This window comes from Vicia villosa, unplaced genomic scaffold, assembly GCF_029867415.1.
Source record: "Vicia villosa cultivar HV-30 ecotype Madison, WI unplaced genomic scaffold, Vvil1.0 ctg.000477F_1_1_2_unsc, whole genome shotgun sequence".
Taxonomy (NCBI): domain Eukaryota; kingdom Viridiplantae; phylum Streptophyta; class Magnoliopsida; order Fabales; family Fabaceae; genus Vicia; species Vicia villosa.
The window spans coordinates 21033-44412 of NW_026705230.1; the positions used below are offsets into that span (position 1 = coordinate 21033).

Here is a 23380-nt window from a genome sequence, read left to right on the forward strand (position 1 = left end):
AAGCTGGAGACTCTAGTAGCAACCAAGTCCCATACCAGGGGGCAAAGTCGAACAAACCTCCGGTGGAACGCAGACTATTCGAAGCTGAAAAACTCTTGGATGAAGAAGACAAGATGCGTTCAAATTCTTGGAAAGAAGAGGATAGAATGACAAATGATTTTGACTCTGATGGAGTGTCATCTATAAACTTGAATTGCAATGTTGTCTCGGTACTCCCTCACGAGTTTAATCAGGAAACTGAAGTAGAAGACTGTGAAGAGGCTGATATCGAAGAAATGGCAAAACACAGACCCGTGTGTTACTATGTGCTGAATAACGGTGCAGTAGAAGAACAGAATGCTTTCTTCGAAAGGCCTGATGAGGGTATGCGAAATCATTTGAAGCCACTCTATATCAGGGCTAAGATTGAGAACGTGGGCATAAATAAGGTCCTAGTTGATGGGGGAGCAGCAGTGAACCTAATGCCTCAATACATGCTAAAAAGAATTGGTATGTTCGATACGGATATAAGGCCACATAACATGGTTTTATCTAACTACGAAGGCAAAATAGGACAAACTCTGGGAGTTGTTCAAGTCAATTTGACAGTAGGCTCAATTACCAGGCCAACCATGTTCATGGTTATACCAGCAAAAGCAAACTACAACCTTTTGCTTGGTAAGGAATGGATTCATGGAGTAGCGGCTGTACCCTCAACCATGCATCAGAGGGTGACAATTTGGAGAGAAGATGGTATAGTGGAGAATATCGAAGGTGATCAGAGTTATTACATGGCTGAGGTCAACCAGGTGAACAAAAACAACTTCGACAGGAACTTGGCAAACATAGGCCCTTGTCATGCTGCTGAAGAGATGTATACCCCAAACAAAAATGCAATGTACTATTTGACTTTACACCCAAATGGATTCCAATGGGATAGGGAGATCATGGATGGTCCACCAGATCCAGCAGCATCGGAGAATTATCCAGCAGTACGGCCAACGGGCTGGGACGATGACATTAATCATGTCTGAGTCTGCGTTCTTCGAAAAGATTTCGGCCTATGTGGCCGAGAACAAAAGAAAAACGGCTCTCGAAGCCGAACTATCAAATACAAAGATAGATACAGTCCTAACCAAAGAAGGAATATCAGAATTGGAAATACGTACGAGTTTCGAACTCCCGGAAGATACGGGTCCAGTTGAAGAGATCCTAGGAGAAGAACCAAGTCAAAGGTTAGATGCAATATACGACGAAGAACCGTTGGGATTTGAAAAAGACCCGATGGCGTCGAACATAAAGATGTTGGCCCAAGATCCACTTGAAGAAGTCAATCTTGGAGATAATGATCAAAAGAGAATAACATATATCAGCGCGAAACTAGAACCAGAATTGAAAGCAACGGTCATCAAAATGTTGAAAGACAATAGAGATTGTTTTGCTTGGGATTATGATGAGATGCCTGGTCTCGAAAGAGACTTAGTCGAATTGAAATTGCCAATAAAAGAAGGGAAGAAGCCAATAAAACAAACTCCCAGAAGATTCGCGCCAGAGATTCACTCGAAGATTAAAGCAGAGGTCGAAAGACTCTTACGGTGCAAATTTATCCGAACTACAAGGTATGTTGAGTGGATTGATAATGTAGTACCTGTAATTAAAAAGAATGGCTCATTAAGAGTATGCATAGACTTTCGCGACCTTAATGCAGCTACTCCGAAAGACGAGTATCCCATGCCTATAGCAGAAATGCTAGTAGACTCGGCCACAGGTTTTGAGTATTTGAGCATGTTGGATGGATATTCGGGATACAATCAAATTTTTATAGCAGAAGATGATGTATCCAAGAAAGCATTTCGTTGCCCAGGAGCAATAGGCACTTACGAATGGGTTGTGATGCCTTTTGGTTTAAAAAACGCAGGGGCAACTTATCAAAGAGCAATGAATTCTATATTTCACGACTTTATAGAAACATTCATGCAAGTGTATATAGATGACATTGTGGTAAAATCTACCTCGGGTATGAGTCATCTCGATCATCTGAGCCAATCATTCGAAAGAATGAGGAAATATGGCTTGAAGATGAATCCCCTTAAATGTGCTTTCTTTGTGCAGGCAGGCGATTTCTTGGGTTTCGTAGTCCACAAAAAAGGGATAGAAATCAACCAAAACAAGACAAAAGCCATTATGGAGACCAAGTCTCCCTCCACGAAGAAAGAATTACAATCATTGTTGGGTAAGATAAATTTCTTAAGAAGATTTATCTCTAACTTAAGTGGACGCACGCAAGCCTTCTCACCTCTACTTCGGCTTAAGCAAGGAAAATTCGAATGACGTGCTGAACATCAAGAAGCTTTCGATCAGATAAAGCAATACTTGACTTGTCCACCAATTCTATCTCCCCCAAATGGGAAGAAGCACATGCGCCTATATATTTCAGCATCAGATAAAACAATAGGCAGCATGCTTGCCCAGGAGGATGAGAATGGCATCGAAAGAGCCATTTATTACTTAAGTAGAGTACTCAATGATCACCACAAGAAAATTGGCAAATTGCGACGGTTCATTTTGGAAGATTACGACGGTTAGAACCGTCGTAATTTTCAATTCACGACGGTTACGGTTCTGTCGCAGAAACGTGCGTCGTGAGGCTGTTTCGCGACGGTTGTCAAAACCGTCATACCAACTGTCGTTGTCTTTTACGACGATTAAGAAACTGACGTAAACTGATTATTGCGACGGTTACTAACTGTCGTGAAATTTCGGTTGGTTAATTGGTGATTTTTTTTCTAATGCTGACTGTGGCAGTTTTAATACAAACTATGGAGGTTTATAACCCCCGCTAAATTAATTAAAATTAAAAAAAAAACAATCTAATATAATTGTAAAATTAATTAGCAGCCACTACTAATTTTTTTAACCAACAAAAAGAGATATATTAATAAGAAGGCATAAGTGATGCCTCACACAAGTACAATGAATTGATACAAGTTCCTCACACTAGTGTAAAGGAAAAAGAAAAAAAAACTCCTAGATCAAATTACAAATACCAGAAAGAGCAGCAACATGATAATCTACATCTCTGGACCTCCGAAAACAACCACCTATTTCATATTGCCCCCTTTCCGAATAACAGAGGAAACAATACATAACCAAAAACAACGATATACCATGGCGAGCACAATAAACCAGAGCTGAGCCTAACAATGAACGACTACTCAGAAAATTGAAAATCAGAACATCTGAAAGTTGGTTTGTATTCTGCTATCTTCTAACCGCAATAGCGACTAGCTACTGCAATACTCCAAAACGATAATCCCGAGCTGAACCAAACAATGACCAGCTGTTGCATTATTCCAAACCAAACAAAATTCTCATTTCTCAGCACGGAAGAACATGGCACCTGACCTGACAAAGATTCAATGCACATTAATCAAGATACATGTGGTCTTTGTATTTAGAAGATTTTTGTCAATTTGGTTAAGCTTCGCTTCATAATTTAAATCATAAAATTTCATGTTTTCAACCTATGTTTCTTATAATTATTTCCCTCAACATGATACTTAAATCCTAATGAAACAATTATCGGCATTTCCTAGTGTTTATTATATGAGAGCTTAATGACAAGTACTAATAGCACTTATAATGACACATTTATAGTGAGTGCTAGAACTTGATAATGAAACACACAATTGTTTTAACTTTGAAAGGCTTGAGAATTTTGATAATATTATGAAGTATCTTATGCATGCTTATACTATAAACATTTTCAGTCATGCAAAACTTAGTCAAAGAGATGTAGTAGATATACACAATAGTTTTTTTTTCCGAACAAAAGAACATATATTCAAACATTCTATGGCAAGAATATCCAAAGAACATATTTTCAATTAAGGGAAAATAGAGATGGATTTTGGAAAACCTTTTCATCAATAAGACACTTAAATCATAGATATTGGAGGCTTGAGAATGAAATAAACTAAAAACTACAAAAAGTAAAAAGTAATCTTCATAGAAAAAACTTCCTGCAACATGAAAAGATGTACCGTTACATTAGAATAGTAATCTTCAATTATACCACCTAGGTAAACAATACTTATAGTTTTTCTTAAACAAATAGCATCATTAGTTTCCCAATAGATCAAATACCTGTACTTATCATGTCCTGCAGAAAATGTAGGCATGAATTCTTTGCTCTTGGGCAGAGGAACTTCACGAAACCATTCATGATTGAGAGCAGCTTCATATGCATACAATAGTAGATGTTATACAAAAGAATATACCTGAAAGTAAATATTTTATACATAAGATTATACCAGAAAGGAACATTTTAGTTGTTAATAGAAATTACAAAAGCGGAAGAAAAATAAACCGAGAGTTGAGCTTACAAGATTATCATCTTCGTTTTTTTCATCCTTGATATTTTTTAGGGATAAAATTGCATCCATATAAATCAAAAAAATTTCTTATACTAGTTTTTGTTCTCTTTCCTATAAAGCTTGTATATATGTGTTGAGACTACAATAACTCACACCATTTTCCATGCATCCTAGTTGAATTTGGTTGTCAGCAACAATCCCGTGGAAGCTATTTTACCAACAAGGAAATAAACAGGGAACTAGAATGATTAATCAACAGGGAAATCATGATATTTAAGTTTTGATCCAATGGCAATAAACACCTACAAAGAAGGCTACAAAACCAAACTCACTTCAATGTTAAGAACCATATGAACTGGAAAAGTAGGTATGAGGTTGTTCTCATATCCAACCTTGGATCAACAAATTATTAAATAAAACACAAACCCACTTTAATTAGGAGAACACTAAATTCAATCCAAACCTTGGATGGCAACCAAACAGTAGATTCAATCATGAAAACAATAGATTCAATTAGGAAAACAATAGATTAAATAAAAACCAAACTCACTTAAATGTTTAGAAAATCACTAAGATAAAGAGAACAAAATGAGATGGATAATGGTGTTGTCATATGCAACCTACGATGCGCAATGTCAAGGGGCGAAGATGTTGTCAAAGCCGATTGAAAAAGTAAAGGGTAATGGTTAGGTTAATAACAAACAAATATGTCTGAGCAGGTGTTGCTCGAGCTTCCAAACAAGTTCTAAGCACACGATGCAAAAAAATTCATTCCCTTGATATTGAATTACAACCACATCTTCATGCGTATACAATCTTGGTGCTAGCATCGACACTACTAAAACCTAACAATGGAAACATAATCATGAATTTAGAGAATTTTCATTACAGAAAACCCAAACACAACTAAATATGCTATATATACTTACTAACATCATAGAAGAAATTACCATAGGAATCCATAACAATGCCATATTCAACACATTGCTAGTAGGCTGCCACTGGTTTCTAGCAGGTCGAAAAACTCGATTGCGATAGACACTGCATGATGACCCGGAAATTATACGATTCCTACAGCAGCAGGGGGCTGCCTAACGATGGTACAATGGGTGTAATTGTTTCCGATTTTACAACATCAGTATCATCATTCTCAACTCACCCAGCTAACTGTTTGTCTTTCTCCCTGATAACGTGAGTTAGAAAGTTAGAAGAAGTGAATGATTCTTCTCAAATCATACAAAATCCTAAAGGGTTTAGGGTTTAATAATTCTTCCATACAAGTTATCCTACATGGTTTCTTCCATACAAAATCAACAAAATTATAAGAAAAAACCTAATTTGCCTTTTAGGATTTTAGGATTTCAGATGAAAAAGAAAAAAGAACTTAGGATTTTAGGGTTTTGATAGACTAACCTCTTGAGTTTACTTAGAGATTTTTCTTTGTGTTTTCCTCTTGAGAGTGGTGGTTTTCGTTTCTTCCAGTTGAGAGAGGTCTAGTGGTTTCCAATTGAGAGTCATCTGCATCTACGTCTTTTCGTTGCCTTGCGTTTGCGTTTTTTGCTTTGCTTTGCATTTTGGTTATGAGTGTGAATGTGTTTTAAGTGGGAAAGTTAAAATGGGGACGACAATTTATTTTTTCCATAACCGTCGCGGCCATGTTATGGAGGAAGGCGGTTCAAAAAGGGTCGTGACTCACTTCCATTTAGTTGGTTGGGTATTGTGTGGTATGGGGGAGGACGGTTCAAACCGTGGTGACTCCTTCTATACTAAGGGCAGTTGTCCAAAACCGCCGTGACAACAGTCGTAACAAGCAAAAGAGGGCGGTTACTATTAAACTGTCGCAACTTATGTGTCGCAAATCCTATTTTTTCTTGTAGTGGATGCAGAGACTAGATATACTGATATAGAAAAACTCTGCCTTTGTTTGTATTTCTCCTGTATCAAACTAAAGTATTATATAAAGCCAGTTGATGTTTACGTTTCATCTCATTATGATGTTATTAAACATATGTTATCTAAGCCAATACTACATAATCGAATTGGCAAATGGGCTTTAGCCCTTACTGAATATTCATTAATATTTCAGCCTCTCAAGGCAATGAAAGGTCAGATTGTGTCAGACTTCATTGTCGACCATGCGGTGGTTGAGAATCATCAGCATTGTGTAGATTTGAAACCTTGGAAGTTATATTTCGATGGTTCAACACATAGAGAGGGAACTGGTATTGGAATGTTGATAATTTCTCCTGATGGAATTCCAACAAAGCTCAAGTATAAAATCGAAGGTCCATCATGCTCCAATAATGAAGCTGAATACGAGGCTTTAATTGCTGGACTTGAGGCTTTGTTAGAATTGGGGGCAACCAGAGTCGAAATTAAAGGAGACTCCGAATTGGTCATCAAACAATTGACAAAGGAGTACAAGTGCATCAAAGAGAATTTGATCATGTATTTTATCATCGCAAATAGGTTGCTCAAGAAATTCGAATACGTGGAATTAAAACATGTACCAAGGGTGAATAACCAGGAAGCAAACGACTTGGCTCAATTAGCTTCGGGATATAAAGTATCAAAAGAAAAGTTGGAAGAGTTGATTGAAGTAAGAGGAAGAGCAATGTTTACTAAACTTTCGCCAAGTGATCTGGAAGATTCACAATTGGGTTATGCCAATAAAGAACAATTCGAGGTACTAAATATAGATTCATTGGCTGACACAGACTGGAGGAATCCAATTATTAACTATCTGAAAAATCCTTCGACGGATACAGACAGAAAAATCAAGTATAGAGCCCTGTCATATTTTCTGATGGGAAATGAATTGTTCAAGAAAACTCCTGAAGGGGTATTGTTGAAATGCTTGGGAGAAGCAGAAGCATACTTGGCTCTGTCGAACGTACATAGTGGGGCATGTGGTGCACATCAAGCAGGGCACAAAATGAAATGGCTCTTGTTTCGTTATGGGATGTATTGGCCTTCGATGCTAAAGGATTGCATAGAGTTCGCGAAAGGGTGCCAAGAGTGCCAAGAACATGCAGGTATCCAACACGCTCCAGCAAACGAACTAAGTACAATAGTAAAACCATGGCCTTTCAGGGGATGGGCACTAGATTTGATTGGAGAGATTCACCCCAAGTCATCCAAAGGGCAAAGATACATTTTGGTAGGAATAGACTATTTCACAAAATGGGTTGAAGCAATACCACTGGCAAATGTGGATCAAGAGGCGGTGATTGAGTTTATTCAGAAACACATTATATATAGATTTGGAATCCCAGAAAGTATAACAACTGATCAGGGATCAGTCTTTACTGGACGAAAAATGCAAGATTTTGCCAGAGAAATAGGTTTCAAGTTATTTACTTCTACACCTTATTATGCCCAAGCAAATGGACAGGTTGAAGCAGCAAACAAAATAATAATTGTCCTTATCAAGAAGCATGTAGGAAAGAGACCCAAGAATTGGCATAAGACTTTAGATCAAGCACTTTGGGCTTGTCGAACATCTCCAAAAGAAGCTACGAATACAACTCCTTTCCAGTTGACGTTTGGACATGACGCAGTACTTCCAATTGAGATATGTTTGCAATCAGTAAGGATACAAAGACAAGCAGACATTCCTCCCAACGTATACTGGGAGTTAATGATGAATGAGTTAGTAGATTTGGACGAAGACAGACTTCGAGCACTGGAAATGATAAAAAGGCAAAATGATGAATGAGATGAGTAGTCATGCTGAAACTGTTGTCATCAAAAGTTTCACCAGAGTTATTGCATTTTATCAGATTGGCAATAGTGGTGGGAGTAATGCTGAGACGAGCGTGTCGAATAGCAGAATCAATGGTGGTCCTACCTTCAGGATCTATGCGTAAAGACGCATTCATCCAGAATTCTGCCACCATGTTGGGGTAAATAGCACCCTCCAGGACTTCCTCAAAGTAGAAGTCTAGTTCCTGGTTAACAAACAGGGTTTCGATGGTGATGAAATGGCGAAAAAGTTCATCCTCAGAGAGTCTGAACTCGCCTCTAATGAGGGCTTTGATGTCGTTAAAGAAGAGAGGTTCAGCCATTGTAAGGTAAGAAAGTTGTTCTGAAAGAGAAGTTGTGTGTTTTCTTTTTTCTGTGTTTAGTTTGGAGAGAAAACGCATGAATGAGAAATTAAGGTGGTATTGGACCCTTTATATAGAAGGGGAATACTGAAGGGTGGGTTTTAATTGCCAATGAGTGATTGGACTGCGGTTGGTTTTCCAAAGAAAGAAGTTATGGCTTCCGCCGTTTCCCGCCCTTGGAAGTTGAGAAGTAATCATTAAACTGATGCACGCACGTCTAAAAACCGACGTTTTTGGAGAAAGTGACGTCACTTTTAATAATGATTATGGCTAGAAGAAGTGGAAACGTCAAGTCTAGAGGCAAGAGTGCTGCGAAGGATGTTCAGGTTCTACATGTTGCATTTAATAAAAGCACTGTAGGAAATCTAAAGATATATCTTGACAAGAAATTGAAAGATTTGCTAAATCAACAATGGCAAATATGATAGAGATAAAAGGGAGTCAAGCGTACAAATATTATATGTCTACAGTGGCCTCGATTACAAAATAAAGGTGCAATAAGTAACAAGATCGAAAACATTTAGTTGAAATCCTCAGGGAGATCCTTTTTGATCTTCAAATATTGAGTCTCCCATGAAGACATGCGAAGTTCAATTAGTGCCCGGTGTTTCTTCAACCTTTCGATTTCTGGCACTAACTTTTGTGCAGCCTCGAAATGTTTCATTCCTGACTGCACCACTTCGAGCAAGTCTTGTTGATTAGACTTTTGTAGAACTGCTTGACAACTTTCAGCCTCCTTTATCTTGCCCTCGAGTACTTTGATTTCTTGTTTCCAAGAGCCGATTTTCTTCTCATAATCATCAATGGCCTTCTGATTTTCTGAATGTTTGAGCCTGAGGGCCTCACCTTGTTTCGTTGCGTCCATAGCAAAATTCCATGAAGAGTCATGAGAGGCCTTTGTCTCAGATAATTCTTTTTCGACATTTTGCCTTCGAAGGATGTTAGCTTGGAGTTGCTCGAGTAGAGAGCCCAGCAGAACAATTACCTCTGAAACTTCTGTGGAAACTTGAAGCAAATCTACTTTCTTTAGAAGTTGATTTAAGTTGTGGCTCTTAATAGGGTCCCGGTTGAGAACATCTACAAGATTGACCCCAAAGAATCTTTCTTTTATTTGTCGAAGAAGACTGGGAATATCTTCCTTGTCACTAGAGTCTGCAGTAACAGCTGTTGAGACATTAAGCTCCGGAGGCGAAGGAGTATTCACATTCATAATGGCCTTTAAGAAACTGAGAGGATCAGTTTGCTTAAGTTGTTCAAGCTCTGAAGGAGTAAGCTTTGCAGGGGCAGGCGTCGAAGTTGTCTCAGGAATGGTTTTTGCGTCAAGAGTTGAAGTTCCATGAGAAACTGGTTTTTCAGGCTGAGAAATCTCTTCCATAGCATCTTTCTCCGACGCGGAATCTTCGTTGTCATGTGATTGCTGGTTCACATTATCGCTGCCTGAGAATGGATGATCTTCTTCCAAATTTTTGCCTTGATGGGTAGGTGGGGATTCGTCAGTAGAGTGGCTTTCTTCGACTGGTTCATTAGGCAATATGGTAGCAATTGGCCTAACGTCTTCAAAGACTGGTGAAAGAACACGAGTTTGATTTTGAGAGGTACCTATGTTAAACAGAGCAAAGTTATTCAAAAAAAAAATATATAAGCTTTTGAGGAGTTTAGTTAACGAAAGTTAAAGTTTGACAACTACCATAAAGTTTGTCAACATCAATGGTGAGGCCAGGGTCTTTAAAACCGGAAGTAGCAGTGCCAGCATCATCCTGCAATAACAAGGTAAAGTGTCAGTACAATTATTTAGTTAAAATCACAAGATAATATGTGGGACAAACCCAAAGTACCTTGGGTGGAATATTGTCTGGACTTGAATTATGGCTTTCCACAACGAAAGTATTACTAGCAGCTTTCAAAGGAGACTCTTCAGAGGACGCTTTATCACCAGGAGAAACAGCTTTGGAAGGACTTGCCTTTCTCCCTTTTCTCGAAGGGGTAACAGCTTTGTATTTTTTCTTCTGTCCTTGTCTAGTTTGAGGAGGGGATTTATCTTCGCCATCCGAACCAGTGGTCGAAGAAGCTTTACGCTTCGAACCCGTTGGGGGTTTCGAACTCTGGCAAGTGGAAAATGAGGAAGATGAGTACTAATCACATATTGTACAAGATTGAGAGTATGAGATAAGTATGTACCGTGGGCTTCTTATCAGTGACGAGGGAGTCACTCCCACTTGGTTTATTGCTTTTAGATGTCCCAGAGTCTTTTGGGGCAGAAGCTTCCTTAATCTTCCTCCTTCGTGCAACAGCTGTAGTTGAGACTGAAATCAGTATATCAATAAAGAAAAGATAAGTCAGTCGAAAAGATTGCCTTAATCCAGACCTTCAGGTATTGGAGTCAGGACACGAACATGTTTAAGATCTATATGAAGATGTCCTTTGAAAGTATCCAAGGTATGCTTAGTCGGAACCACTCGTTCAGCGCGTTTTTTGGTACTCTCTTGAAGAATTTTGAGAGCATTCCCACACACGAACCAGTCTGGGAAAGGAGGACTTAGAGCCACACCAAAATCAGCACTTGGTAGTGGGGGGAATTTTGGAGGATTGAGTTTGAAATCCACTTCATAACGTAGTTCTGGTCGAACATACGAGGGCAATTTCAACTTATTTAGTTTGGCGGAAAAATTTTCGCGCAAAGTAACTGCAGCCTCACGAACAGTCCGACTAAGATCATCAGGCCTATAGATAGTTTCAAAGAATTTTTGAAAAGCTTGGATTTCTTTAATATGAGTGGAAGTACCTTTTTGGAAGTTCTCCTGCACATCATTGAAAGCTACAGTTAGTTCCTGAGCAAGGCTATCAGCATCAAAAATTTGAGAGCTATAATACTCTGACCACCATTGATGAAAATTTGGTGTAGAGTAAAAAGAAGGTTCAAAAGGAATAGGAGAAAGATTGGTGACGTCAACGTATTTGTCGATTTTTTGTTCACATTCCTCTTCAGTCAAATACAAAGTGTGGAAACACATATGGTTCCTTTTCTCATATAAGCACTTGGGTGTTATTTGAGTTAGCCCAAATTGTCTTGAGACCAAATTCGGTTGATAGCACATGAGGATACATTGACCCTTTGATGGTCGAAGACGGTGGGAAAACAATCTTGGAGTCAGAAAGGCTTCCCAAATTTCCATAGATTCGGTTTGTTGATCCTGAGATGTTGGTGGAAATTTTCGAGTAAACCATTCAGGACCTATTGTTCTGTGTACAAATGGGGCCATAGAAGGATCGAACTGGTCACGCCGAGCAAACATCATCGAATACGCCAGGAAATGTTCATGAAGCTTTCCCATTTCTTCTTTTGGAGTTAGGTAAGCTAACCTGGTCCCCTCTATAGTTCGATTTTTGATTATGCTATCCTCCTCATTGACATCTCCTCTAAAGGGAAGATGAGTTTCGAATGTAGCATTAAGCCACAGTTGCAATAGCCAGAAAGGACCAGCGTAAAGTAAACTACCAGATTTGAAATTCTTGGTAAGGTTTGCAGCTTCACTAAGGTTTTCATAAAGAGACCCTAGAAGTAGTTGGCTGAGGTTGAGCTTTTTCCCAGCATGCAATTGATTAGCCATGCAAAGGTACCTTTTCGCAACTTGAATAGACCTTGAACAGAAGGCACATCATGAAAGCCATAATGCTAGAAAAGCAATATGCTCTTCATCAGATACTGTCGCTTTAGTGGTAATATGATGCTTCTGGATGAATGCCGTATAAGTGACTTGCGAATCGTTAAAACCAATAGTGTCATTATCCATTTCATTGGGGTCGAAGTCCTGTAATAGCGGCCACGTCGAAAAGCGTGGGGGTAACCATTCCACATGGGAGATGGAAGGTGTTGTGAGAAGCATCCCAAAAATGAACCGCTGCTACTAACATGGGTTGGTTGTATTCTAAACCCGTTTTGACAGTTGAATCAAATCGTATATTCCTAATGTTTTCCAGAAGGATCCTTTTTGTTTCTCTACCTTTTCTAGCCAGGCATAGTACAAGTCAGGATCTTTGGCTAAAGGGATTGACCTAAACACTTTTACAGAATTGGTCATATAGTTTAACCTAATTTTGTTTAAAGCTAAAGGGATTGCGGTTGAAGTTTCCTCAATATTAGCAGATTTGCCTAAAGGAGAGCGACCGTCTTCATCTATCTTAACTTTGCTAACTAATGGTCTAGTCTTGTAGTAAGCAGGAAAAAACTTATTCATAGACTGGATACTTTCACTCGGTAACGGACCCATGAAGGCAAGAGTTTTTTTCAGAGAGTTCAAAGGGAATGATTACCTGGGAAGCGTAAATAGCGCGTATCTCTTCAGTGTTAGGGTTTGGAACGAACTCTCGTTCCCCAGAACGTGTTGTTGATTGGAGCTTCAAAGCGGGTTGAAGAACATTTGAAGATGAAGCCATGAAGAAATTGTTTGATTAAAAGAACAAGATTCTAAAAAGAGTGAAGATGTTTCAATTTTTTGGTGAAGAAGATGAATGAAAGGCGGTATAGAGACACAAGATCAAGTATTTAAAGGTTTAACGGAAACCTTTTTAAATCTTTTGGGTAAAGCCCGAGAGACACGTGGCGGCTGGTGATTTAATCCAACGGCGGTCGAATGAGTTAGCTTCACTCCTAGTATGTAGGAGTAATGATCAGGAAGTAAGGTTAAAACATGGGAATGTAAGTTATGAGAAGACATCTTTGAAAATGACAAGACGTTTCGGAAACAGTGTTATCAGTGATTATGACGCTAGTCAGCAGTCTTGGGACTTTCAAGGATCATAAAAACGAAATCTTATAATGACAAGAAACGCCTATTTCTATTGATTCTCGAAACAGGCATTTATTGGGGGCAATTTGTTAGCTGAAGATTTCGTTTTATGTTGTTTATCCTTCGAAGGAGTTGAGAATCGAAGGAAAGATGGTTACTGATGGCCATCCCTTAAAAAGTAAAAGAATGGCTACTGATGGTCATGCTTCGAAAAATAAAGACTTCTAAGTTCGATGAAGATAAGTGAACGCTGAAAGATTAATGAAAGCATATGTCTTCGGGACTTAGACAAAATTCATAGAATATGTATTCAAGTATTACTACTTAGCGTGTTTTTAGTAGTGTTTGTTTAATACACTGCCACGCGTCGAAGATGGACTCAGGCAGGAAGATTTGAAATTCGAAGACGGTTTCGTAACCGTTCAACAACAGATGGCCTCGCTGGAGGTTCTGATGAGAAACGTGGCAGCAAATTAGTATAGGACCGTTAAGGTCGAAACTAGTATAAATAGGAGTCTTAGTGTTAGGATTCTGTGTGTTTATTTTGTACAAATCACTCACATATTTACTCAAGTATCAAGCGTTAAGAGAAAGAGTTCGCTGAGAAAATGTACGTATGACACCACCATTTTAATACATGTGTATTATCTTTTTGTTTTTATCTTTCAGAATTACTGCATTTCGTTTACTTCTTGCCATTTACATTTCTGCATCTTTACTTTAACGTCATTTACTTTCGAATTACTTTCATGCTATTTACTTTCAAAGTCTTTTTTATTTCTACAGTTTAAGATTCTCTACGTTTCAATTGTCCTTTTACTTTTTTATGTCATGTCACTTCGTTGAAGTCACATTTATATGTAACAAAGTGATTATCAAGACTATTTGTCCTGTTAATCGAACAACGCTTATTGAAGAAGACAAATAATGAATATGGTTCGAACAAACATTGATAACAATCTTCTTGACTATGTGTCCTAGGATCAATCTAGTCGATCCTGCAAGTAACCAAATCATATTTATTATAGTTTGGAAGACTAGCGGTTGTTTACCGGAAATCACCGTAAACAGCCTCTGACCAGAATTTTCGTCCCCTATTCGTATGCCCCTCTTCCCCTACTTATAGTGAATGAATTTAGGTTAAAAAAACTCCACCAATATTCACTTGAATCAAATCTTGCCTCCTTTGAAAATTGGATTTAATTTCTTGAATCTTAAGCTACTATATTTGGCCTATTTTGTATCAATTTCCTCCAATCCACTTATGCACGAAAATTGAATATATTTTGCCATTTAATGTTGGTTGGAATTTGCCCATGTGGATATTTTAACATAATATTTGATTTTTTTACTTAATTACATCATAAAAATGAAATAAAAATATATATTAAATCAAATAAAAGGCTAAAATTTGTGGCATGTGGTTTGGATAACATAGATATCTTGTGGGCCAAGGTTGAGTCATAGAAAGATAGGCCCATTTGCAAGAAATCCAACTTAGGCCTCCTTTATTTCACATTTGGTCCTCCAAAATCAACCAACTTTGATCAAGCATATCTCACTCAATTTTTAGGCTATGAATGAGTTCTAATACTTTTTGGAAACCTCAAGAGGTCCTCTACAAGCCACTTTGGAACATATTTTCCATTTGGGGCTTTTCTCTTGATCATATCCTCTTTGACAACAAACTGCTTTTGGAGAATGCCTAAAAAGGACCTGTAATCGTTTGCACTGTATCTCTCAAATGAAGCATTTCTAGCCCTGGCTTGTGAGAGACAAAGTTGTAGAGAATCCAATTTCCTTCAAAATAGGCTTTGAGTGGGGAATTTTTGATGTTCCATGTGAAAGTTATGCCCAGTCAAAGTTGGGTTGACTTTCTCCTAAGAAACCCTAATTTGAACCTTTTTGTATTCGTTCATCTCTGAGTTTCTATTAATGGAATCATGATCAGTCTTTTATCAAATGATGGTTATGCTTCACATACTTGATGTTGACCAAACTTGGGAGGCTTTGACTATGCTCTGATTACGGTTGACTTTTAGGTCAAACCAGTTGACTGTGGATCATCTGGACTTTTAAATGAGTAATCTTTGGGACTGGATCTTGAATTTTGAATCATTGTAGGTGGAATATGGGAGGGAAAATTTTGGGGTATGACAGCTGCCCCTGTTCAATCTTCTTGAACCTGAAGAGGTAGAAGATGATTGGACACTGAAATGCCCTGAAATTTGCTTGTGTAGGGAAAGAGCTCTGTGGGAGATGGGCTTATAGATGCCACCCATTTGTCTGGCAGGATACTTGTCTAAAGCATATGCTTTTCTGACCTTGATCATTTGATTGTATTTGAGGAGAGAAGAAGTAATGTCTTACATAAGACCACCTGAAGAGGTTTCTGGAATGGATATGAAAATTTGTCTTGAAGAAGACTACCTGAAGAGACTGAAAATGTTTTACAAAGACTACCTAAAGAGGTTCTTGGAGAGGACAATGGATGTTTTAGAAAAGACCACCCAGAAAGGTTCGAAAAATGTCTTAAAGAAGACTGAAAAGGATGCCAAATTGTTTTTTTTTTGAAAAAGATTACCTGAAAATGGGCTTTAGAAAAAGGAATGTCTTGAAGAAGACTACCTGAAGAGGTTTTTTTTTAGAGAGGATTTGAAAACATTTTGAACAAAATTACCTATACAGGTTATTACATGTCTTAAACAAGATTGCCTAGAAAGATTATGATACGTCTTAAACAAGATTAACCTATAAAAGTATTTGGAAAGGGTGGGATATGTCCTAGACAAGACTGACCTGGAGAGGCTCTTAGACATGATACGGGATATCTTAAACAAGACTTACCTGGGAAGGCCCCTAGAAAGGACATAGTATGTTTTAAACAAAACTATCTAGAAAGATTCCTATAGAGGGCGTGGAACGTTTTAAACAAAACTATCTAGAAAGATTCCTATAGAGGGCGTGGAACGTTTTAAACAAAACTACCTAGAAAAGTTCCTATAAAGGATATGATATGTTTTAAACAAAACTACCTAGAAAGGTTCCTATAAAGGATATAAGACGTTTTAAACAAAACTACCTAGAAAGGTTCCTATAAAGGATGCGATATGTTTTAAACAAAACTACCTAGACAGGTTCCTATAAAGGACGCGATATGTTTTAAACAAAACTACCTAGAAAGGTTCCTATAAAGGTCGTGGAACGTTTTAAACAAAACTACCTAGAAAAGGTCAGGATACGTCTTACACAAGACTGCTTGGAAAGGATAGGATACATCTTAAACAAGATTGCCTAGAAAGGTTAGGATACGTCTTAAACAAGACTGCTTGGGAAGGTTGATAATTATCTTGGACAAGACTACCTGGAGAGGTAAGAAATTCTTTGATTGCTTCTAGATTGTCTTTAAAGAAAGACTTGGAATGAGGTATTGGAATTGTATCTGTTAAGATTGAATCGTTGATACGATCGTTGCATTGTAATTGGATGACAACATCCTTTTGATTATGAGGTGACCTGAAAAGGTAGCGTTAGTTTTATGCAATGTCATGATGCATGTGTCATGTAATGAGATTCTCAAAATAAATGAGAATTATGCATGTATGCTTATCCCACACTGCGGGATGTAAATAGTACAGGCGTGGGAAGATCAATTATGCAACAATGCTCCTTGTATGATACTAGTGTGACTTCCCGAATATCAGAAATTGTGAGACATGCCCCTTTATCTAAAGGAGGGACCTTTAGAGAGAACCCGAGTTTCAGCATGTCTTGCCTGATATGTATTGCCCCAGTGTTTGAATTCTTGAAAGATATGCCCCTAGTCAATAGGGTCCTTGATTGTATGCCCCTGTTTTAGGAAAATCCTCTGAACGTGGTTTCCTCATTCAAGGGTCTTTATCAGGAATGATTGTCTTTGATTAGACCAATTTCAAGGTCTCCTTGATGCTAAGTGTTGATTTGAATGTGAAGCAGATGCTTTTTTTAAAATAAGTCATGCATTTCGGTCGCATCCTGACGGACAGTGATTTGCTGAGTACTCGGAATGAGATGATGTCTTCTATAAGACTACCTGAAGAGGTCCTTGGAAAGAATGGGAAATTGTCTTAAACAAGATTGCGCTTCAAACAAAGCTCAAAGGGATGTGTTTGTGCAGAGGGTCAAAAATATTCCTATAGAGGGAGAAACTGTTTTAAGGAATGTGGGGTTTTAAACAAAACTTTAGGAAAAACATCTTGAAGAAGATTACCCTAGAAAGGATGGTGAACTGTCTTAGAAAAGACTCTGTACTTTAAACAAAGTTTGACAAGGTTCTTGAAAGCGTAAGAGAAGTTTGAATATGTCTTAAAAGACTAACTGGAAAAAGTTACGAGATGTCTTACAGAAGACTACCTAGAAAAGGTTCTTGGAAAGGAATATGTCTTAGAAAAGACTATCTGAAAGGGTTTGAAAAAATAGAAAGGATAAGAAGGTGGGTCTTTAAAAGACTGTCTGAAAAAGGCTCCTAGAAAGGGTGAAAAGTATTTGAACATGTTTTAAAGAAGACTATATGGGCAGATTGAGAAGTATCCTATAAAGGTTCCTGGAAAGGATGTGAGACTGGCATTGACACCATCTGATACTGAGTGGCCTTTGCAACGTGCCCCCAGGTGATGGACTTGCCCCATGGGCTATTCAGTGTCCTTGAGAGATTCCAATGGATCTTGATTAGATTGCCCCATGTAAATGGGATAATGACGAGTTATGCCATGTGTACACAGTAGCCATCCCAGTCATGAGTAAGGGATGTTTCTTCTTTTGACGAGTTTTTAAAGCTACTTCGTCAGTCACTAGGATTTTTAGCCATTAGCTATGCCCCATGCAACTTCTCCCTGATGTTTAAACATCTGAAACTACATAGACAAGTGTACTTTGTAATGAAATTCATAAGATGCGAATGCATATGTTTGTCTTGAAAGTTTAAAAACATTTTTTTTGAATAAAACGAAGTTTTTTTTTTGTAAGAAAGTGATATCAACTCAAAAGTTATAGTAGACCTTAAGGAGTCGGGATACCTTTGGTAACAGTGTGTTTTCGAACTAACCATGCTTCAGCTAGGACTTTTAAGGGTTGTAACGTGGCCTGGTTCACGGTTCAAAGAAACAAAAGATAGAGGCTCAAATTTTATTTGTACCCATCCCCATCTTCGTGATGTTCTCCAGTCCTATGCTCAGTTAGACTATGCGTTTAGGCTCCAAAAGACTTTGGGAATTATGACATTGGCATTTATGATGGTTCAAAAAAACAGAAGTTTACTTTGCAAAGGCAGTCATCCTCCTTTCTTTTCTTTTGTGAGGGTATGTAGTGACCTCTTTTCAACTTTGCCTGAACTGTTCGTTTTAAAACTACAGTCAGCGAGATGCCCCAATTTTGCCTAAGTATCCTTAATAGGTTTTGACTTAGCAGGCCCTTATATTGCTTTCTTTTTCTTTGCGGACATTGACTGCCAGACTTAATTGATGACGGAGAACCATTAGCGATTATGTTCAAAGGAACAACTTGGAATAATTAAGTTAACTGAGCAACTACCCTACCCCAGGTTATGTATTAAGGGTTTTATTTTATATGAAGGAAAACTCCTACTTCTTTAGGCTCAAAGGGGTTGACAAGGGATTAACATCCTTATATCTCCATTATTTGGGAATTGAAACAATGCATGTACATCATCAACACGGTCTGTTCGAAAGCGTAGTGTACGAAATTGTGGTATCGTTTTCGTCATTCTCCCTCAAAAGGTGTACGACTTTAATCGAGAGTTGAATATCACAAAGAAGAAAACCGAGTAAAAACACAGTTTTAAATATAGTGAGAACACTAGGAATGAATCAAGACAAACGTAAGCAATGCATTAATGATTGTTGTAAAGTACATAGCATATGTCATAAGACTAATGTTTAAACAAACGGAAAGAAATTGCGAATGAAAACACAACTAATGATCTAAGAAATCCTTCTTCTAGCCACCTATGGCACTGGACTTGCGAGGATCTTCGAACTCAATGAGCCCTTCTTCAATCAAATCTTGGATCTTGTGCTTCAACGGCCCACAATCCTCTGTATCATGACCAGGACTATCTGAATGATAAGCGCACCTAGCACGATGCTTGTATCCGGGAGCGGGGTTAGCCGGAGCTGAGTATGGAGGTAGCAGAGTTACCAAGTTCTGACTGAGCAGATGTTGCAGAGCTTGAGACAACGGCATGTGCAATGGGGTGAATGATCGTTTTGGCTTGGACCTCCAGGGGCGTTGGCCACCCTGTTGTTTTTGCTGATCCTTCTGTTGTAGTGTTGGTGTCTGATTAACCAGGATCGCTCCAACAGTGTTGGGTTCCTTTTTTCCGTCATATGACTTCTTTCTGTGATAGGAACCTGAGGGTGCCCCTTGTATTTTCCCAGTTTTGATTCCATCTTCAATTCTCTCACCAATGACTACCAAGTCCGAGAACCCTGAAGATATGCTTCCGACCATCTTGTCGTAGTATGGTCCTTGCAAGGTGCTCATAAATATGTCCACCAGTTCTTTTTCCATTAGGGGAGGTTGGACTCGAGAAGCCATTTCCCTCCACCTTTGGGCATACTCCTTGAATGATTCATCCTTCTTCTGTGACATGTTTTGTAATTGCATCCGATTGGGTGCCATGTCCAAGTTGTATTTGTACTGCTTCAAGAATGTGTTAGCCAGATCATTCCAGCTTCGGACAGAAGACTTCTCTAATTGCATATACCAGTCAATAGACGCTCCGCTTAAGCTTTCTTGAAAGAAATGTATGATTAGCTTTTGATCGTGGGCGTAGGCAGCCATTTTCCGCACATACATGCGCAAGTGATTCCTCGGACATGTGAGTCCTTTGTATTTCTCGAAATCAAGAATCTTGAATTTGCGAGGGATAGCCAAGTCTGAGACCAAACTCATTTCGAAGGCATCCACATTGAAGGCATCGTATCCTTCTACCACTTTTAGTCTCTCTTCCAGCGCCTTGATTTGTTCACTATCCTTGGAGTCTTCCCTAGAGTCGGGATTAGACTGTTGCGTCTGAGGTGCTTGGTCTGTATTGTCCACCTCTTGCACTCCGTATTGTAGATCCAGGTAATCTTCGTCCTTAGGGACATTGTCAGCAGGAATGCGAACTGTGTGGGTTGTCCCTTTCGTTTGTAGAGTGGGGACAAATCCTTCTTGGGAGGCTTCTCCTTTCTCTTGGAATTGGATAGCTCTCCTAACAGATCGGACTTGAGGTCTGTCCTTAGCAGGGCCAAAGCCTGGAACAAATCCTAGCAGCGGGTTTTCGTTATTGGGGATCTCATCCTGAACCAGGGTATCCCTAGACTGAACCTCTTTTGCCTTTTCTTTGTTGTCCATGAGGGCCTTCATGAATTCTAGCATCTGAGCCATACCTCCTTTAACCTCTTCCATACTAACCTTTAGTTGATCCACATCTTCGCGAAGGGCGGTTTGATTCTGTTCTAGCTGCTCCATCGATTTCTTTTGCTGAAATCTTGTTTGATAAGACGATCGGGATGTTAGGTTATCCTTCCCAATGGTCCCTTGCTCTGGAGATAGAAGAGAAATCTTCTCTTAATGCCATGAAAATGATGTGTATGCCATGCATGATATGCTTTGTTTGTATTGATGTCTTTACCCCCATCTATGGATAAAAATCTTTTTTTCTTTTTATCTTTTTTTGGATAAGACATGATGCAAGAATGCCCCTGATGAATGATGCATGCAAACACAAAGATATAGCAACAAACCAAACAAAACAAAAAACAAATCAAACAAGACAAAAATGCAAATCAGATCATAATATTTCAAGAAATCCAGGTTCATAGGTTCGACGTAGCGGCTCTTGGGAGCCAACCTTTTTATAGGGGGGTTCTAGAAGGTCTCATGGGGTCGTTCGTAGCCTCCGAGACTTTCTTGTCTCTTTGGATTTTAGAACAACTCATTTTATCCATGAGGTTCGAATTTTTGGGGTAGGTTCCCGGAGAGATCAGCCAAGTATCCAGTCCTGCCCTCAACAAAGTCAAGCCTCGTTTTGGACATTTCCGAATACCCAACCCACTCCGAGTGGAGTTATCAATGAGACTCGTAGGCGATTCATACTCCCCTATTGATCTCAAAGTTAACTCCCACACTTAGGGTTTTAACATTACATAATATGTCAGCAGTGCATAAAAATATGACAATTAGGCAATTAAATATAAATATATTAACATAAACAATTAAATATAAATATATTATAAACAATTAAATATTTTTTAGACAAAAAACCAAAAAAATAATTGCAAACCCTAAAAAAGGCGAATTAGCCAAACCCTAAAAAGTTGTCAAACCTAAACCCTGCCAAAACCTATAGGAGCATAGTATTCACCATTAGAGTTATCCCCAGCAGAGTCGCCAGCTGTAGCAACCTGCCTACAAATTTATAATTTAGAGAGTCGCCACCTATTCTGAAGGGCGAATAGGAAACCCTACGCAGTATAGAGATCAGGGTAAGATACTATATTCAGGTCGAAGGAAGGTGTTAGGCACCCTCAACCCTTTCCTAAAGGCTAACATTCAAAGATAAAGGTTTATGGCAAGGTTTATAAAGAAAGGTGACAGAGAGTAATTACAAGGCTAATTACATTGACAGGATTAGAATTTAGAGGAAGGGGACTCGCCTTGGTTATCCAAGTGCCTACGTATCTCCTTAGGGAGAATCAGAGTCAACGTAGTTCGGGCACAGGATTGTACGCCTTTAGAATTAGAGTTTGAATGGTTTGAAGGCTTTTTGAATGGCCTATCGTAGTTTTGCATAAGGATGAAAATCCGTAGTTTGATTTGAAGTGTTTTGAATGGATTTAAGAAATATTTTAAGATTCGGGCGTACAACCCTGATTTGGCACAATTAACCGCAATGATCAATAGGTTTGATCACCATAGTTAAGAGATTAGGGGTTTTGCACCATTACCAATTCAAATCGATTGATTCGATTATCACTAATAATGAATTAATGTGTTTTATTATTTTTGTGAATTTTATTTTGTATTGTTACCCCTCATAACCGATTAATACGATTACAAATAATAACAAATTAAATTTAGAACAAGAGAGGATTAATCATCACAATCAATAAGATAATTGCAACCATTTAATCGAATATAATTTGATTTGCATTTTATTTAAATAGAATTTTAATTAAAATTATCGTTGACCATAGCAATTAATCGATTTAATCGGCACGAACAACAAATTGACATTTTAATATAAATATCACATAATAATTTATTTATAAAAAATAATTATTATATAATTAATATATATTAAAAGGTATTTTAATTAAAACAAAATAAATAATTAAAATTATTTAAGCTAATAGGATTAGGATTCAGTGTGGCTGTTATTGGAGTGTATGGTGTGAGGAACCAGCCTGGGGCGTTAGATCTAGGTGGATTTGAGAATTAACGGGTCAGATTTGAGGGTGCATGGTGGGATAGAAGGCCCTGGGCGCATGTAATCAGATAATGGAGTTTATTAAAAAATAAGTGTTGGATGGGAGGCTCGAACCTGCGACCTCACCCTCATCAGCGTCTCACACAACCACCACGCCACGCAAACACACGCGTTAAGCAAATACATCAAACGAAACATATACAAAATCATGCCATTGACATAATGAAACGCGCGCGCTGATTCAAAATACCCAATACCATGATGCCACGCCATCATCTTCTTCGTGCAACCTGTAAATTCCAGAAAAATAGCTACGAAATAGCTACACTTTTGTTCGTAGCAAACACAAGCTTGGAAAAAATAGCGAATCGAGCACCTATATGTATAAACCTTTCGCGACCCCCCTATTATCTTCGTCTAACCCACACGAACCTGACCATGCCCCTGATTTATACCAATTTTAACCCTACAAGAGATACCCAATTTAAACCCTAAAACTCAAATCGGCCTCCAATGGCCGATCCCACATAAACGCACAACAATCAAATTAACCTTCCAGAAATCATCACAACAATCAAGCGAAACGGAATATACAATCAAAATATCATGGAGATGCCTATATAATGCTAATCGATCCAAGTTTCAGAGTGGTTTACCTTG

General features: G+C 38.4%; 1 long non-coding RNA gene across 4 annotated transcripts; it reads right to left on the reverse strand.

Annotated features, from left to right (window-relative positions):
- Positions 1–2883: 2883 nt before the first annotated feature.
- On the reverse strand, positions 2884–6074 carry LOC131628760 (uncharacterized). 4 transcript variants are annotated; one of them, XR_009291892.1, is made up of 4 exons: positions 5769–6074; positions 5306–5538; positions 4126–5200; positions 2884–3384 (listed from the first exon to the last, which is right to left on the reverse strand). It is a non-coding gene; the product is annotated as an uncharacterized LOC131628760 (long non-coding RNA). The 4 variants fall into 4 exon arrangements; XR_009291891.1 differs by having other exon boundaries at positions 5285–5538; XR_009291893.1 differs by having other exon boundaries at positions 4126–4259; positions 4365–5538.
- Positions 6075–23380: the final 17306 nt, after the last annotated feature.